The following is an 18,954-nucleotide window of genomic DNA, read 5'->3' as shown; positions in this document are numbered from 1 at the left end:
TACCCACTTTGTGCCTTTCTCCATTCTCCCCCTCTTCCTCACCCACCCTCTGTACTGTATTGTTTACTTATCTATGTCTTCCCTCTGGAATGGGGCACCTTGACTGTTCTTCATAACTAGTAGACTGTAGGTGCTAAATTAATGCTGAATGAATGGCGGCAGACCTTGCTAACTGTTTACACAATATCCATTCTCACCTTCTTTTTTAGTGACAGAATCCCAATTCTGCTTCAAGTAGCAATGTGCCCACCTAAACGATGTCTCAGCCTCCCTTGCATCTAATGGAGGCCAATGAGGAGAAGCTGAAGCTATTTGGTGGGATTTGCAGGAAAGCTCCTTAAGATGGAGCATGTGTTCTTCCTGCCTTTCCTCTCTTCTTCCTGCTTTCTTCCTAGAACCTGACATGACGGCGGGGGCTCCCGCAGCCATCTCAAACCATGATACAACCTTGGGGTTGGAAGCCCTGCACTAAGGATGGCGGAGCAGAGAGACCAGCCCTAGACTATCCCCTCTAGATTTCTTTTCACAATAGAAAAAATTTCTACTGGTTTAAGCTACTGCTATTTCTGTTCTAGCTGCCAAACAGAATTCCTAACTGATTCATGAGTAAACCAATTAAATTTAGTTTTCTTAAATTACTCATCGCTGACCTACAGTTTACAAGGCCAATCACCACCTCTAGCCTCTGGTCTTTGTAACGTAATGATAATTTGTCATTAAGTTACAAAGAATTATTGTTCACTGGAGGTCAGGACAGAAGCACTAGAAGGAAGAGGTAGTTCAAGGAGGAGAAGGAGACACTGAAAAGAAGATGAGGGATAGAGGCAGGAGGAGAGCAGGAAAATGAGGCACAGGGAAGAGAGATGACAGGAGAATGTGGGGAGGAACAGATGCAAAAGGCTGGAGCAAAGGAAAGGGGAGCCTGACAGGCAAGGCAGAGACCCTGGCAAGATGGAGTGGTGGAGAGAGGAGAAAGAGAAGTATGCTGCAGCAGCAATTGCTGCTATGATTTAGAGAACAGGTGCTGCAGGCTGGACATCAGGCTGGGCATTGCACCAAGCACTTTGTATGTATGTGTGCTCCCTGATCCTTTCACTCCTGCACTAAGCGTTACCACACCTGTTTTACAAATGAGGTAACTGGTTTGGTGCGGTGGCTCACTCCTATAATCCCAGCACTTTGGGAGGCCAGGGCACGAGGATCACTTGAGCCCAGGAGTTCAAGACCAACCTGGGCAACATAACAAGACCCCCAATCTCTATGAAAAAATTAAAAAATTAGCCAGGTGTGGTGCATGTGCCTGTAGTTCCAGCTACTCGGGAGGCTGAGTAGGGAGGACTGCTTGAGCCCGAAAGGTCGAGGCTGCAGTGAGCCAAGATCATGCTACTGCACTCCAGCCTGGGCGACAAAGTAAGACCTTGTCTCAAAACAAAACAAAACAAAACAAAAAACAAAAATGAGGTTAATTGGCTCTGAGATATGAATTAACTCTCCCTCAGTCACAGAAAGTGGTAGAGGCAGGCTTTGTTGAAGTCTCCTTAGAAGGGAGGTGAGACATCATTCTTCTGTCTTTTTCTATCTCACTGTGAGATGTGGAACCACGGCAACCATTTGGACCATGAGGACAGCAGCCACACCCTAAGAATGGCAGGGCAGGGAACTGTAAGGAGCCTGGGTTGCTCATGACCTAATGGAGCTTCCACAACTGTCTGAGACTACAGACTACCTAACAGTCAGAATCCCCATCCATGAATCCATCGATCCATCCATAAATGCTTCAGATAATAATTTGCTACATTTTCCTCTAATCGTCAGTAATAGATTCCAAGTCACACTCCCAGACATTCTGATTCAGCAATCACTTTGAGATACACTCTCCTAGAAAAATGGAAAATCAGATTCATTGAACAGGTAAGGAAACTATCTGAGAGTCCACAGGACAAACCTTGATACCTCAAAAGGAGCAACTGCTGATGATGTGCCCCTAGAAGATCTTGGAGATCAGCAGATGTCACTGTAAAGTTACTCTACCATTATTTGGAGAAATGGAAGAAGGGAAAAGTTCATAAAGACCAAGAGAGCACATTTGGGGCTATTTCCTCAGAAACAGATAAAAGGTAGTCCTCGTTAATTCAGACCAACCTCTAACAGTGCCAGCAAGTCATTTGAGAAAAAACAAACCAATAGTCCAAGTCTCAGAAAGAGAACACTCCTTTTGGGCAAAAGCACCAAGTTGTCAAAGCAACACACTTGCACCCAGTGGCATCAGACAGCATGACTGTTGGGCACCATTGGCTGCAGCTTGCTGTGTGCTAGGAATTCTCTCCAACTAGACTACAAGCTCTCCTCTCTGAGAAGAGGGACTTGTGGCATTACTATTTCAGTATCTTCAGCAATAGCACCTAGCACAGTACTGAACACACAGTTGCTTAATATATGACTACAGACTGAGAGCTGTCAAGAAAGAACTAATGGGATTCATGTGGGTTGGGCAAAGATGCCTACTAGAAGCCAGGTATGGTGGCTCACGCCTGTAATCCCAGCACTTTGGGAGGCTGAGGTGGGTGGATCACAAGGTCAGGAGTTCTAGACTAGCCTGGCCAACACAGTGAAACCCCATCTCTACTAAAAATACAAAAATTAGCCAAGCATGGCAGCGGGTGCCTGTAATCCCAGCTACTTGAGAGGCGGAGGCAGAAGAATCACTTGAACCCAGGAGGCGTAGGTCGCAGTGAACAGAGATGGTACCATTGCACTCTAGCCTGGGTGACAAGAGCGAAACTCCATCTCAAAAAAGAAAAAAAAAACAAACAAAAAACAGAAAAGATGTCTACTTCAAGACCTAACTCTGTGCCCATCTCTGAGTTCAAGCTGATTCCTGAAATTCTAGCCAAGGGAATTGAGAGTTGGTGCTGTCATTGTTCATCACTCTCATGAGACTGTTATCTGATGGCTAATCTGGGGGTCTTTAAAGGTTCAAATGCCTTCTCTTCTGAGAATATTCCTATGATAGAGTCCCAAGAGTCCAGAGAATTCAGGCAAAGCTGAAGAGGATGACACAGGCCATTAAGCTCTGCCCCAGACCTATCTCATCTGCCCTTTTTAGTTGTTAAGTCTCAGTGGGGTAGAAATCTTAACGAGGTCAGAAGTGATGAGTGACACAGCTCTAAATGCCAGGTACTGAGTTTTCATATCCTGGTCTCTTCGGAGGCCCCGGGCATACAGAGTCATCTACTCCTAAAGCAACTGTGCCTTTCAGAAGGGCAGTCTTATTCTAAAATTAAAGATTCGCAGGGCCCACTAGGATTATAATTAGTTTGTATTCCTCCACCTGGCACTCAGAGATGCTGAGTTTGGGAAGGGAATGTGGGGCATGCATTCTTAAGACTGGAAACCACTTTAATTTGCAAGATTTAGTGGCTTTTTCTGGCCACTGGCTTGTTTTAAGTCTCTGGCATCCTCAGCTAGACTAAGAATTGTCACCTTGTGTCCCAGCCATACTGATTCACATTTCCATCAACTTGGCATAAAATGTGCCAAAGAAACAAGCTTTCCTGGTGTCACTCCCTGCATCTGCATCCCATACCACTCCCAGCACTTGCCTCTACTCAGCCAGAGAAATTCAATGCAATTCAACTACCAACGCTGAATGCCCACCAAATGACAGATAGAATGACAGGAGTTTCAAGTATCAAGAAAAACAAGGCCCTGCTCTCAAGGGGGTCAGAGTCGGCTGAAAAAAAGGAGATACGTGGCCAGGTGCAGTAGCTCACGCCTATAATCCCAGCACTTTGGGAGTTTGAGGTGGGCGGATCACAAGGTCAAGAGATTGAGACCACCCTGGCCAACATGGTGAAATCCCGTCTCTACCAAAAATACAAAAATTAGCTGGGCATGGTGGCACACACCTGTAGTCCCAGCTACATGGGAGGCTGAGACAGGAGAATGGCCTGAACGCGGCAGTCAGAGGTTGCTGTGAGCCGAGATCGCGCTACTGCACTCCAGCCTGGTGATAGAACGAGACTCCGTCTCAAAAAAAAAACCAGATACGTAAACAAGCAGCGACCCACAGGGTGGTAATTACTACAGACAGAGACCCCAAGCTCTGAAGGAGTAAAGGCTGCTCTCCTGGGAGGGATCAAGGAGAGGAGGGGAGACAGGCAATTCCAGGCAAGGAATAAGCAGTGCAATTGCACAGAAGCCTGGCAGCCTGAACTGCTGGAGGCAGCCTGAACTGCTGCAGACAGCAACCAGAGAGGGAGCCAACAGGGATCACGGTTACTGCATACCAGATGCTGCCATTTTACAGATGAGAAAGCTGAGTTACGGAAGGGATAAGTAACTTGTCCAAAATCATACGTTATGAAAAGACAGGTTCCAAGCCAAACAGTTGGACCCTAAAACCTGCGCTTTTAAACATTACAGTACATGGTATGCGAATAGTTCAATCTGCTGAAGTGTAAAATTTAAGAGCTAAGTTTATGCAGGAGAGGTAGAATGGGCTGGATCATGAAAGGCTTCATATGACACGCTAAGCATCTGAACAAACTTTCAGCAGGATACTGGACTAAATTAATGTGAACGAGCTTCCCCTTTCTATCACTATCACAGAGAAATACCAGATAAAATAAAACAAATGATGCCCTTAGACATGCAGTCAAACTGGAAAGAGAAATGCCCTATGTGCGACAAGAACTGACACCACAATGGCCTGTGGACTTTTGCACCCACATATGAAGTGGTTTAAAGCCTGCCTGTGGCTTTGAGTCCCAGTATCAAGAAGAGAGCCTCAAAGGGCTGGCCAGTATAGGAAAGCAACAAGAAGCTGAACACTTCTCCAAGGCTCTGTGGGTCAGGTATGGGTGGGAGGTCACCCTTTCTTAAGTCACCAAGCTAGTCCTGCCCATGGATATAAAACTGAACTTACACTACTAGGGTGGTGAAGGGGTGCCGCACTAAGCAGTGAACATAAAAACTGAGCCAGGACCACTGAAACACTCATGGCCCCGCCAGAAGCAAACAAACTGCTCTGAGGAATACTTTTATAATTCAGGTCACAAGTCTCAGACAGAAAAGGGAATCCCTCCTGGAGATGAACTCACACCCAAAGTTACAAACCACACAAGGAAATAAACCACCAAGGGGGCGAGCATCAGACACAAAAAGAGAAGTAGCATCCCAAGAATCAGAAATAAGACAGTCTCAAAGAAACTACACAAGAAAACTTAGATGATTAAACAGATAAAGGAGCACAGAAAGAACAAATATAGAGACTCTGGTGGTAGAATGGTCAACAATATGTCTAAGAGGCCTTCCAGAGGCCACTGTAGAGAAAATGAGAGAGCCAAAGAGGCAATGGCTGAAACTTTCCAGAATTTAAGAAAGAATTAAATGTAAGATATTAACATTAGGGGAAGCTGGGTGAAGGAATATAGAAATTCTGTAAAGCTAAGTTTATCTACAATCATTCTAAAGTAAAAAAGCTTTTTCTTTCTTTTGTTTTTTCTTTTATAAATCAGTCCTCAGATAGAAGCAGCATACCAAATCCTGAGCAAGAAAATGGAGAACAAATCCACATTTAATTTCAAATGATTCTAAACAAAAGCATATATACATATATAGAGAAATATATTAATTGAATATGATTAAAGAGAATACTGATGTTCATTGTACTACTGTTCTCTCTAATTTTAACATTTTTCTAAGTAAAAGGATGGGAGAAAAGATGAGAAAATGTTGGAGTAAGAACAGAAATAAAGGCCAGGGAAGTTGGCTCACTCCTGTAATCCTAGCAATCTGGGAGGCCAAGGTGGGAGGAGGGCTTGAGTGAGAAGTTCAAGAACAGCCTGGGCAACACAGTAACATCCCATCTCTAGAGAACACTTTTTTAAAAAAAAAATTAGCTGAGCGTGGTGGTGTGCACCTATAATCTCAGCTACTTAGGAGGCTGAGGTGGGAGGATTGCTTGAGCCTAGGATGTCAAAGCTACAGTGAGCTGTGATCACAACACTCTAGCCTAGGCAAAAGAGCTAGACCGTGTCTCAAAAAAGAAGAAAAGAACAGAAGTAAAATGTATAGTTTTCAAACCGGTAAAGGGAATAAAGAAAATTCCAGGCCAGGAGCAGTGGCTCATGCCTGTAATCCCAGCATTTTGGGAGGCCGAGGTGGGTGGATCGCCTGAGGTCAGGAGTTCAAGACCAGCCTGGCCAACATGGCGAGACCCTATCTCTACTACAAATACCAATTAGCCACGTGTGGTGGCACGCGCCTGTAATCCCAGCTACTTGGGAGGCTGAGGCAGGAGAATCGCTTGAACCTGGGAGGCAGAGGTTGCGGTGAGCTGAGATCACGCCACTGCACTCCAGCCTGGGTAACAGAGCGAGACTCCATCTCCCAAAAAAAAAAAAAAAGAAAACTCGGAAGGAGAAAAACAGGCAAAAACGGAAATACATGGAAAGTACTAAAAAATACAATACAGTAACACATTAAGTTAAATCCCAAAAATGTACATAAATTACTTCATATTGTCAGATTTTATTTAAATCCAGCCACATTCTGTTTATGAAAGAAACTCCTAAACGTCATGACACAGAAAGGTTGAAAAGATGAGGCAGTAGCAACCACAGGCAGCACTAGTGCCATCAGACCTCATAGCAAAAAACAGGAGTGACATTAGGGAGGAAGAATAAGACTTAGTTACTGATTAAATGAGGCCAGGGAGAAGAGAGAAACAAAGGGTAACTGTCAGGTGAACAGGGGGATGTGGATGATTCCATTAAGGTGGGGATTGTGGGAAGAAGAGCAAGTCTGGCAGGAAAATGTAAGAGTCACTAGGGGAGTGTTGAGTTTTAGAAGCTCTGGAGACCCCTCGATGAAGATGTCCTGTAAGTAGTTACAGAAGATTCTTACCACCACTATTAAAAATATACATATTTTTCCTTTTTTTTGAGACGTAGTCTCGCTGTGTCACCCAGGCTGGAGTGCAGTGGCGCGATCTCGGTTCACTACAAGCTCTGCCTCCCGGGTTCACGCCATTCTCCTGTCTCAGCCTCCTGAGTAGCTAGGACTACAGGTGCCCGCCACCTCGCCCGGCTAATTTTTTGTATTTTTTAGTAGAGATGGGGTTTCACCATGTTAGCCAGGATGGTCATGATCTCCTGACCTCGTGATCCGCCCGCCTTGGCCTCCCAAAGTGCTGGGATTACAGGCATGAGCCACCGCGCCTGGCCCATATTTTTTACTTCTAAAACAAAACAAAAATCCAAAAAGCAATCGCCCACTAAACCCCCCACCGGAGAACTAACCATGATCTTAGCAATAAACCCATGTTTCCCATCTATGCCTGGTCCATCTAAGTTCTGCTCCTGCTGGGTGATGTGAAAAGTGGTGACAGGCTCCAAGGTTTCTAGAGCCAGTTCAGGTCCCATGTACACAGTGGAAAAGCTCTTTGGAGGCAGGAAACCCTGTGTCTGTGCAGCCAGAGGAGAAACAGATTCACTAGCAGCAGAGGTCAGGAGCCAGAGGTTCACTACTGCCAGGTGGACCACTTTCACTGGCTGAATCCCAAGGTTCAATGCAAGTAATCAGTTACCCAGTGCCCATTCTTGACCTCACGAAACATACAGTAGGCCAGGCGTGGTGGCTCACGCTGCAATCCCAGTACTGTGGTAGGTGGAGACGGGTGGACTACTCAAGCCCAGAAGTTCAAGACCAGCCTGGGCAACATGGTGAAACCCCATCTCTACAAAAAATAAAATAAAAAAAAAATTAGCCAGGTGTGCTGGCACACGCCAGCAGTCCCAGCTTCTTGGGAAGCTGAGATGTGAGGATCACTTGAGTCAGGGAGGTCAGGGCTGCAGTGAGCCAAGATTGCACCACTGCACTCCAGCCTGGGCGACACAAGGAGACTTTGTCTAAAAAAAAAAAAAAAAAGAAAAGAAAAGAAAGAAAGAAAGAAACATAGAGTGAAGAACAGTCGTAATACAAGAAAGACTACGGCAAACCCCCACAAGAGAAGTACCAACAGCTATGGAGTTCAAAGAACAGAAAGCTCCTCTGTGCAGTTTAGGGGTACAATCATGTCATAGAGGAGGCAACACTGGAAATGTTTTTTTTCTCCATGTCCCCTTGTTACATAATTACAGGGGTACATTGATCCATGCAGCTACGTGTCCTGTGGCTTGGGGCATCCAGGCACTTACCACTCTCCACACCAGAAGCTGGTCTCTATAATAGTGATACCTAATATTTATTGTTTACAAAGAATCAGGCATGTGTTCAGCGTTTTATGGGCATTCTTTCATTTAATTATCCCGATTACTCTATAAGGTATTGCTATGGTTGAATGTTGTGAACCCTCCAGAATTCATGTTGAAACTTAACTCCCATTACAACAGTATTAAGAGGTGTGTCTTTGGAGGTGTTTAGGTCATGAAGGCCCTGCCCTCAGGAATGGATTAGTGCTCTTATAAAAGGGCTCCAGGGAACTAGGCGGGCCACTTTCACCCTTCCGCCATGTAAGGACACAGAATTCATCCCCTCTGGAGGACACAGCAACAAGGTGCCATCTTGGAAGTGGACAACAGCCTTCACCAGACACCAAGTCTGCCAGTCCTTGATCTTGAACTTCCCAGGCTCCAGGACTATGAGAAATCAATTTCTGTTGTTTATAAACAGAATTTTGTTATAGCAGCACAGACTAAGACAGGTATGTAACTTTTTTTTTTTTTTTTTTTTTTTTTGACAGAGTTTTGCTCTTGTTGCCCAGGCTGGAGTGCAGTGGCCGGATCTCAGCTCACTGCAACCTCTGCCTCCCGGGTTCAAGCGATTCTCCTACCTCAGCCTCCTGAGTAGCTGGGATTACAAGCATGCGCCACCATGCCTGGCTAATTTTTTTATTTCTAGTAGAGACGGGGGTTTCTCCATGTTGGTCAGGCTGGTCTTGAACTCGTGACCTTAGGTGATCCACCCGCCTTGGCCTCCCAAAGTGCTGGGATTACAGGTGTGAGCTACCATGCCCAGCGGTATGTACCATTGTTATTCCCAATTTACAGATGAGAAAACTGAGGCCCAGAGAGGCAAAGAAAAGTTTCCCAAGGTCACTGAGATAGGGTCATAGAGCCTGAATCTGAACCCAGGTCTAACGCCAGAGCACATGCTCTTACCCACTTTGTCATCTATCTCATATAGGCATTATAATTCTATGTGCCCTCCTAGACCTGTAGCTCTGTAATCCATTGTCTTAGCCTCCACAATGCCCAGCTCCAGGACAAACTGTGGAGGGACAAAGACAACTGTGGCAGAATGACATACAAGTAGGCTGGATTTAAGTCAGAGCTCTTACACACATTCAAGCTTGGGATCCTCCAAGTAGAGGTTGAGTGATTCGGCTAGCCACAGAATCTCTCTGGTTATAAAGCTCAGAGTGGGCTGGACGTGGATCACACCTGTAATCCCAGCACTTTGGGAGGCCAAGGCAGGCGGATGACCTGAAGTCAAGAGTTCAAGACCAACCTGGCCAACATGGTGAAACCCGTCTCCACTAAAAAATACAAAAATTAGCCAGGCATGGTGGCGGGAGTCTGTAAACCGAGCTACTCAGGAGGCTGAAGCAGGAAAATGGCTTGAACCTGGGAGATGGAGGCTGCAGTGAACCAAGGTCGTGCCACTGCACTCCAGCCTAGGCAAGAGAGCGAGAATCCATCTCAAAAAATAAAAATAAATAAAAATAAAGCTCAGAGTGTCAGGCACAGTGCTAGACACTAGGCAATCTAATTCTCACAACAATCCATTAGCCCCATTTTCCAGAAGAGGAAACTGAAGCCCAGAAAGGTTACAATCTGTTAAAGGCCTTCAGCTAATAAATGACAGAACCAGGATTCAAACCCAGACCCACCTCAAAAACTACACATGGAGCTGCTGTGCACACAATCTAGCAAGTCTCCTGACCTAGGAGTTAGTGGAGAGGGTAGGCAGTGAACTTTGCCTTTGGACTTGGGGAGCTCAAACTGAGTAATGAATATGTAATCACCGTGTGGACTAGAAGTACAGTCACTATTTCAGACCAGGAACCAACAAGGCCAGGCCCAGAGAGGAAGCCAATGAGCACAGGTTCATGTACATCTGCAGCATAGGGAAGAATCTCTGCAATGAGTGTTTTTCCAAACAAGGTGGTCATGTTCACAGGTTCTAGGGGTTAGGACTTGGACATACCTTTTGGAGGGGCAACCATCCAACTCACTATAGGCAGTAAAATCAGTGGGAAGAAACACTCAAAAGAACGGGAGGAATGACCTGTGCATGGAAGAGGAATGAGGTTTAAAGCTGTTAGTAAGGCTCCCGGAAACTGAGAGAATGACGGGTTATTAACAGAAAGGGGATATGCAAAGAGCAGAGACAAAGATGGGCTCTGCCTTTAAGGCTGCACACTCCAGCAGGCCGGTGGACACGGGGACCTAGTGTTCAGGAGAAAAGAACTTTAGGGCCGGGCGCGGTGGCTCAAGCCTGTAATCCCAGCACTTTGGGAGGCCGAGACGGGTGGATCACGAGGTCAGGAGAGATCCCGAGACCATCTGGCGAACGGTGAAACCCGTCTCTGCAAAAAGCACAAAAACTTCGGCGAGCGGTATCAAGCCGCAATCCCAGCACTTTGGGAGGCCGAGATGGGGCGGATCCACGAGGTCAGGAGATCGAGACCATCCTGGCTAGCTACGGTGAAACCCGTCTCTAGAAATACAAAAAATAGCCGAGGCGAAGTGGCCAGGCCTGTAGTCCCAGCTACTCGGGGAGGCTGAGCGAGGAATGGCGTGAACCGGGAAGCGGAGCTTGCAGTGAAATATCCGGCCACTGCACTCCAGCCTGGGCTACAAGCGAAGACTCCGTCTCAAAAAAAAATACAAAAACTAGCCGGGCGGTGGCGCCGCGCAGTCCCAGCTGGGAGGCTGAGGCTGGAGAATGGCGGGAACCCGGGAGGCGGAGCTTGCAGTGAGGAGCTGAGATCCGGCCACTGCACTCAGCCTAGGGCAGTGAAACTGAACTCAAATCTCAAAAAAGAACTTTAAAGTATTCAGGAGTAGCTATAAGAGCAGATGGTCACAGTCATAGGAAGGGACAAGCGTGTGGAGGGAGAGGGTGAGAGAAGAGAAGAGAGGGCAGAAGCCCAAAGACTGTTCACACTCAGGCAGTGGAAAGAGGAAGAGGAACCAGGCCAGCAAAGGCACAGTCAGAGAGGAAGGGAAACGGAGGCCATGGGAGTACAGACATTTGCCTTCCTAGGGGGCAGGGTCCAGTCTCTTTCATCCGCGTCATCCCCGAGTCTGACAAGGTACTAAGCATAGAGGAGGCACTTGGCAATTGCTGAAGTAATAATAGAGAGCAACTATGTGAGAGAGAGCAACATATCAGTGATTTCTAAGATGCAAAGAAAAGAAGGTAAAGGCATCTGTAATGCTTGAGAGCTTGGCAAAGTTACATGAGGCAGCATCTTCCGAGAGGGTGTGGGGTGAGTAGGGGAAGGCCTGGAGAAAAACCCCAAGGGAAATATGATGGGAAAACTATGAGAAGAAGAATAGAATGAGCAGCCAGCTGTTGGAGGTGAATTCTGGGGCCTTAACTGCCCACCATGGGGCTCACGTGAGCTCCCTGCTACACGTAAGAGCTGCCTTGCCATCTAGCCGCTCTTTCTGTTCCAATCCCAACCATACATTCCACATATTTATCTAAAAAACAGTTGCCACAACTCATCTTGGGGAGAAGAGCTGCTGTGAAACCTATGAGCGAGAGGCTGCTGCTGTGACCTGGGAAGACCTGCCCCGCATCCCTGGCAAGTTCTCCAGGGTGACTCTTCATCATGGGCGGGTAGCAGGCTTTTCCAGACAGGAAGCGTGTGGAGAGGAGCAGGGACTGTGGCCAGTGGGTGACTCATGAAGCGTTTACCAGCCATGTGGGTGCCCACCACCCTCAGAGGGGGGCAGACTGGGCCAGTTGCATCAGACTTCCTGGAAGCATTTCTTCATTTCTATTTTTGAAGACACTGAACTTCCAGAGTGACATCTCTCCTGACTTCAAAAGGCACTCCAATCAGCAGCCAGAACCAGTATCTTCTTACACATACTTTACCCACCCAACTCTACTCACTCCCTAACATGCCTGCACACAACAGAGGAAGTGGCCAGACAACACGATGCAGACTTTCTAAGGGCAACAGGAAACGATACAATACCACGGAGCCACAGTGAGGACCCGGGTGGCTGGAGCTCCCACACGCCACCATGTTTCCCAACAGCCAGACGCTTCCTGGCCCACAGACAGGGATAAGCATCAATTCCTAAATTAACTGGCCGACAGGTCAGAGAATAGCATCATCCAAAAGATCACAGGACTTCCTGTACAAATTAACCCAGATTCAAAGGAACAGGGAGTCAGGTACTCTTATACTGCAGTGAGAGGGTAAATTAGTATAACTTTCTAGAATTTGACAATACGGCAACATTTATTCATATCCTTACATTTCGATTCATTCAAAATTTGCACACATACACACAAATATACTCACTTTAAAAACTGAATACCTGGGCCGGGCGCAGTGGCTCAAGCCTGTAATCCCAGCACTTTGGGAGGCCAAGGCGCGTGGATCACGAGGTCAGGAGATCGAGACCATCCTGGCTGACACGGTGAAACCCCGTCTCTACTAAAAAATACAAAAAACTAGCCGGGCGAGGTGGCGGGCGCCTGTAGTCCCAGCTACCCGGGAGGCTGAGGCAGGAGAATGGCGTGAACCCAGGAGGCGGAGCTTGCAGTGAGGTGAGATCTGGCCACTGTACTCCAGCCTGGGCGACAGAGCGAGACTCCATCTCAAAAAACAAAAAAAAAACAAAAAAAAAAACTGAATACCTACCAAATACCAGGAACTATGCCAAGTAGTAGGGGAGACAGACAAGGTGACTGCTCTCAAAGAGCTTTTGTTCTAGTCATGGATTTGGACAATTAACCAATAAATCAACAAAATCATATCTAAGTGTAGAGAGCATTGGCTCTAAGAGCAAAAGATGAGAAATAACCTAAACGTCTGTTGGCAGGACTGATTAAATAAGATTAGATATTCTCATAAGAATGAATACTGCTCTGCTATTAAAAGCGCATTCTTGAAAACTATATTCAAATTGCTAGGATATAAATGTTTAAAGCAGGTTTCAAAACAGTACCACAATTATGTCCAGTGACAGAAGTCAATCACAGAAGATCACATATTGTATGATCCCATTTATATGCAATGTCCAGAACAGGTAAATCTGTAGGTAGAGAAAGTAGATGAGTGGTAGTCTTGGGCTGGAGTGAAGGTGGGGTGGGGCACTGAGGTGGGAATGCATGCTAATGGATTATAGGATGTCTTTTTGGGACTAAGAAAATGTTCTAAAACTAGATTGTGGTGATGATTGTACAACTCTGTAAATACTAAAAACCATCAAATTGCACACTGTCAACAGGTGGACTTCAAGACTTGTATCTCAACAAAACTGCTAAAAAGTCACATTCAATATGACTTCAATTTTTTTTTTTTTTTTTTTTTTTGAGACGGAGTCTCACTCTGTTGCCCAGGCTGGAATGCAGTGGTAGGATCTCGGCTCAATGCAACCTCCGACTCCCCCGTTCAAGTGATTCGCCTGCCTCAGCCTCCCGAGTAGCTGGGACTACAGGCGCCCGCCACCACACCTGGCTAATTTTTTGTATTTTTAGTACACATGGGGTTTCACTGTGTTAGCCAGGATGCTCGATCTCCTGACCTCGGCCTCCCAAAGTGCTGGGATTACAGGTGTGAGCCACCGCACCCAGCCCAATATAGTTTTCTAAAAGAGGGGGTGTGAAGGGTCATGAGGGGAAGGATGAATAGCCATTCAAAACATTAACCATGGAAATCCTCTGAGAGGAAAGTTCTAGGTAATTTTATGGTCTTCTTTATATTTATCTTTATTTTCCAAATATTCTAAAATATAGAAGTTTATTTAACTGGCAAACCAAATTATCCACGGTTTTAAAATCTAGTTTTCCAAGTGTACCTTAAGTATGTCCAAGGCACAACACTAGAAAGGTCCAACTGCTGTGTTAACTTAGATATCTCTAGGGTTGTCATATTCTTCACACCAAAGATACCAACCAGATAGCCAAGGAGAGGAATTTCATACTTCAAATAAATCAGACCAAGTAGCTTCTGGTTAGGGGGAGTGTCTGCTGACTGCTAGAAGAGCTTGCTCCTCTCTGCAAACACTTTCAAAGAAAAAAAACCCAGCAGCCACCATAAAGCTCAGATACTATCAAAGCATGCAAAACAACATCAAAGATTTGAGCAGATTCAAACAGAAACTTCCTGGACACTTTCAGGAGTCACTTCCTGGTTGTGAAGTGTTAGGCCCTCTGGACAAATCATTCTCTCCCACGTGGCCTCCTCTGATCAGTGACTTCAAAGGCATCTTTCTGAAATGACTGGGCTGAGGGAGGGTGCCAGCAACTGGAAGTCAGTGGTTTCCAACCAGGCTGTACCCCCAAATCAATGGGGAGCTTTAAAGGCAGGTTCCTGGACCCCATCCCTGGGGATTCTAATTCAATAGGCATGAAGAAGGCCCAGGAATCCACATTTTCCCCAAAACTCCCCGGTGAATATGCCAGTTGAGTCAAGTATGGGACTCACTGGGCTGGATACCATCCGGGATAACTCAAAATAGGGCTAGCCTCCACATCTGGCTACAATGCAGCAGGAATCCCACCCAGTGAGCACTGTGGATCAAAAGGCCACTAAGCACAGAAAGGGAAACTCCACAGGGAAATTCCATGCATGTCTGGCTATCACTGCTGAAGCTCGGGGGAAGCTAGCAAATCCCCAGAGCAAGCCTATTTTGGAAGGTTCCCTAAGACACAGTGATCTTGGATGCTAATCTGTGAAAAGGGGGATGACTAGTACAACTTCCACTGTGGGAGACCACAAGAAAAATCAGCCCTCTCCAACCACACAGAAGAGCCAGCAAGCTTTGCAACTCCCAAGGAGCCAGAAGCAGAAATGAAGGCAGTATAGAGTGGCAGAAGAACCCTGAGTCTGAGTCACACAGATCTCGGTTCAAATCCAGTATCCACTAGCGGCTGTCTGTGGATTAAAGATGGCTACAAACCTTTTGCCACTCTTTCCATCAAGAGGTGGAGTCTAGTTCCCACCCTGGAATCTGGGCTGGCCCAGTACAGCTCTGACCAATAGAACATGATTGAGGTGATGCTCTGGGACGTGAGCCCAGGCCTCAACAGGACTGCCTTCCACCATCTTGGCCCCCAGATGCCATGCTGCAAGAATTTCAGTATAGACTCTTGAAGGATAAGAGGACATGCAAAGAGAAGCGGCTTTGGACATTACAGTGCAGCTAAACACAGACAAATGGGCAAGCACGGCCGACATCATGTGGGGCAGAACCAAGCAGCTGGGCCCAATTCACACAATCAAGAGAAAGGATAAATGGTGGTTGTTTTAAACTACTGAGTTTCGCAGGTGATTTGTTACACAGCATTAGGTAACTGAAACACTGTTTCTCCTTGAGCAAATGGATTTTTCTGAGCCTTGGTTTCCTCATCAATCAGATATGGAATGATGATAACCTGAACAGGGTTGTGTGAGTCTCAAAAGAAGTGAATGGGCTGTGAAAGTCTAAAGTGCAGACCAGTGCCAGTTACCGTCACTATTTCTGCAAACCCAATGTTCAAACCACCACCACACCACCATATCCTTTCTCCACATTTAGAGTCTTTTTGGGCCAGGGTACCTCTTCATATACAAAGGACAGGAACTATTTATACTCGCCCTGTAACTGGGAAGGACCCTGCCAACAAATGCCCCACGTTCCCAAATAACTCACCTTCTCCCACCACACCAGTGTTCCCTCTGGCCTCTCTTCTTCCTGTTACAGTGTTATCTTTGTCCCAGCCATCCAGGTTCAAAGAGTCAACCTCTTACACGCCTCCACTTCCTTTCAGCATCCAGGGAATGGACAAAACCTCATCCCCCCAGTCATCCCCACCTTTCCACTTCCAGTGCCACCAAAAGGCACGGTCATCAAAGCCAGGCAGGCCTGAGTGCTGCTCTGCAACCTACTACCTGTATGACCATATGCAAGTCGTAAGTATGGCCATATGCAAGACCATATGCATATTATTATAAATCAGTAATACCTTCTTTTTGTGGTCATTTCGAAGACAGAGATTATGCAGCTAAAGTATTTAGCACAGACCGGATGCAATGGCTCACGCCCATAATCCTAGCACTTTGGGAGGCCAAGGTGGGTGGATTACTTGAAGCCAAGAGTTCAAGACCAGCCTGGCCAACATGGCGAAACCCCACCTCTACTAAAAACACAAAAATTAGCCAGGCATGGTGGTACACATCTTTAGTCACAGCCACTAAGGAGGCTGAGGCACTACAATTGCTTGAACCCGGGAGACAGAGGTTGCAGTGAGCTGTGATCATGCCACTGCACTCCAGCCTGGGTGACAGAGCGAGATTGTCTTAAAAAAAAAAAAAAAAAAAAAAAAGTATTTAGTACTACAGGCCAGGAATTTCTCACCTGCACTACTATAGCCATCTCCTAATCTAGGCCTCTGCCTGTGTATCTCTCTCTATTTTGACCCCTCTAGTGTAAATGCTATCAGATTAATTGTCCTGTATGGCAGCTATCACATTATTCTCCTGCTCAAAGACCTTCCATGGCTCCCACTGTTCTCAGATCAATCTCTGAGAACCTCTCAGCTACGTATGTGAGATTGTACACAATCATGGCTCCATCTGCTGCCTTGGCCAATCCTATCCTTACTGCAACTTGCTATTAGAGTCAGCCATCTAAAATGGCTGGCAACAATCCTCACCTTCTGGTATTCACATCTTTGTGTAAATCTCTCCTAACTCAGAGAAACTGCAAATTAGTTTTAAGCCACTAAGTTTTGGGGTAATTTGTTATGCAGGAATCGATAACTAATACTCTTCATTTCCCCTGTCACACCTCAGCTGTTGTTCTTTTCTTTAGTCATATTCACCCTTCCTACAACATCTCAGCCTGCTGAAATTCTGCCAGGGCTGCAAGGCCCGCTCAGATACTAGTGCTCACTCACCCTGAGCCTTTCTTAAGTATCCTCTAGAAGCCTTCCCCAGTTCTCCAGTGTCCACTCCATCACTGCACCTATCACACAGAAGCACTGTCAATCTGTTTATCTGTGTGCAAAATGACAAGGTTATTCATTGCCAAAAAAGACTGGAAATCACCTGCACATTCATCAATGAATAAGAGAATGGCACATCCAGGCCGTGCATGGTGACTCACGCCTGTAATCCCAGCACTTTGGGAGGCCGAGATGGGCAAATCATTTGAGGTCAGGAGTTCAGGACCAGCCTGGCCAACAAAGTGAAACCCTGTGTCTACTAAGAATACAAAAATCAGCTGGGCATGGTGGCATGTGTCTGTAATCCCAGCTACTCAGGAGGCTGAGGCAGGAGAATTGCTTGAACCCAGGAGGGGGAGGTTGCAGTGAGCCGAGATTGTGCCACTGCACTCCAGCCTGGGTGACAGAGCAAGAATCTGTCTTTAAAAAAACCATACAATGGATGAGGCAACTGTTAAAAAAAAAAAAAAAGAATGAGGGGCCGGACGCGGTGGCTCACGCCTGTAATCCCAGCACTTTCGGACTTTGGGAGGCTGAGGCAGGTGGATCATGAGGTCAGGAGATCGAGACCATCCTGGCTAACACAGTGAAACCCCGACTCTACTAAAAATACAAAAAAAAAAAAAAGTTAGCTGCGTGTGGTGGCGGGCGCCTATAGTCCCAGCTAATCGGGAGGCTGAGGCAGGAGAATGGCGTGAACCCGGGAGGCAGAGCTTGCAGTGAGCTGAGATCGTGCCACTGCACTCCAGCCTGGGCAACACAGTGAGATTCCATCTCAAAAAAAAAAAAAAAAAAAAAAGACTAAGGAAGCTCTACAGGTCTAGTATGCAAAGATGGCCAAGATACAATAAGTGAAGCAAGGTGCAGACCAGTGAGTACAGCAGACAGGCGTCTGCCTAAAGAGTAACACTTGGGGCCGGGTGCGGTGGCTTACGCCTGTAATCCCAGCACTTTGGCAGGCCAAGGCGGGCGGATCACAAGGTCAGGAGATCGAGACCATCCTGGCTAACACAGTGAAACCCCATCTCTACTAAAAATACAAAAAATTAGCCAGGCGTGGTGGCACGCACCTGTAATCCCAGCTACTCAGGAGGCTGAGGCAGAAGAATCGCTTGATCCCAGGAGGTAGAGGCCACTGCACTCCAGCCTGACGACAGAGTGAGACCCCATCTCAAAAAAAAAAAAAAAAAAAAAAAAGTAACACTTGGGAAGCCAAGGTGGGGAGACCGCCTGAGGTCAGGAGTTCAAGACCAGTCTGGCCAACATGGTGAAACCTTGTATCTACTGAAAATACAAAAAAAAATTAGCCAGGTGTGGTGGCATGCACCTGTAATCCCAGCTACTCAGGTGGCTGAGGCAGGGAAATTGCCTGAACCAGGGAGGCTGAGGTTGCAGTGAGCCAAGAACGCACCACTGCACTCCAGCCTGGGTGACACAGCAAGATACTATCTAAAAAAAAAAAAAAAAAAAGTTAAACACGGAATACTACATGACCCAGCAATTTCACTAAGTATATTCCCAAGAGAACCTAAAGCATATGTCCACACAAAAGCTTGTACATGAACGTTCATAGCAGTCAAAAAATGGAAACAACCCAAATGTCCACCAACTTACCAATAAATAAAATGGAATATATACACACGACGGAATACTCAGTCACAAAAAGGAATAAAGTACTATTATATGCTACAATATGGATAACCTCGAAAACATGCTAAGTGAAATTATTCAGACACAAAAGGCTACATATTATATAATTCCATTCATATG

The 18,954-nt window shown here is 46.3% G+C and overlaps 1 protein-coding gene across 5 annotated transcripts in view; it reads right to left on the bottom strand.

The window, feature by feature from the left end:
• The window catches only part of PPARD (peroxisome proliferator activated receptor delta), an 86,542-nt gene that overhangs the window by 44,923 nt on the left and 22,665 nt on the right, over positions 1 to 18,954 (bottom strand). The window contains exon 3 of one of the 5 annotated variants that reach the window (XM_021937166.2): positions 13,203 to 13,289. The exons of the other annotated variants lie outside the window; for them this stretch is intronic. The gene's annotated coding sequence lies outside the window, so the exon portion shown is untranslated. The remainder of the gene's footprint in view (positions 1 to 13,202; positions 13,290 to 18,954) is intronic. 5 annotated transcript variants of the gene reach the window in all.

Source organism: Papio anubis, chromosome 6 (assembly GCF_008728515.1).
Source record: "Papio anubis isolate 15944 chromosome 6, Panubis1.0, whole genome shotgun sequence".
In the NCBI taxonomy this organism is placed as follows: domain Eukaryota; kingdom Metazoa; phylum Chordata; class Mammalia; order Primates; family Cercopithecidae; genus Papio; species Papio anubis.
This window is presented reverse-complemented; position numbering and strand designations above follow the sequence as displayed.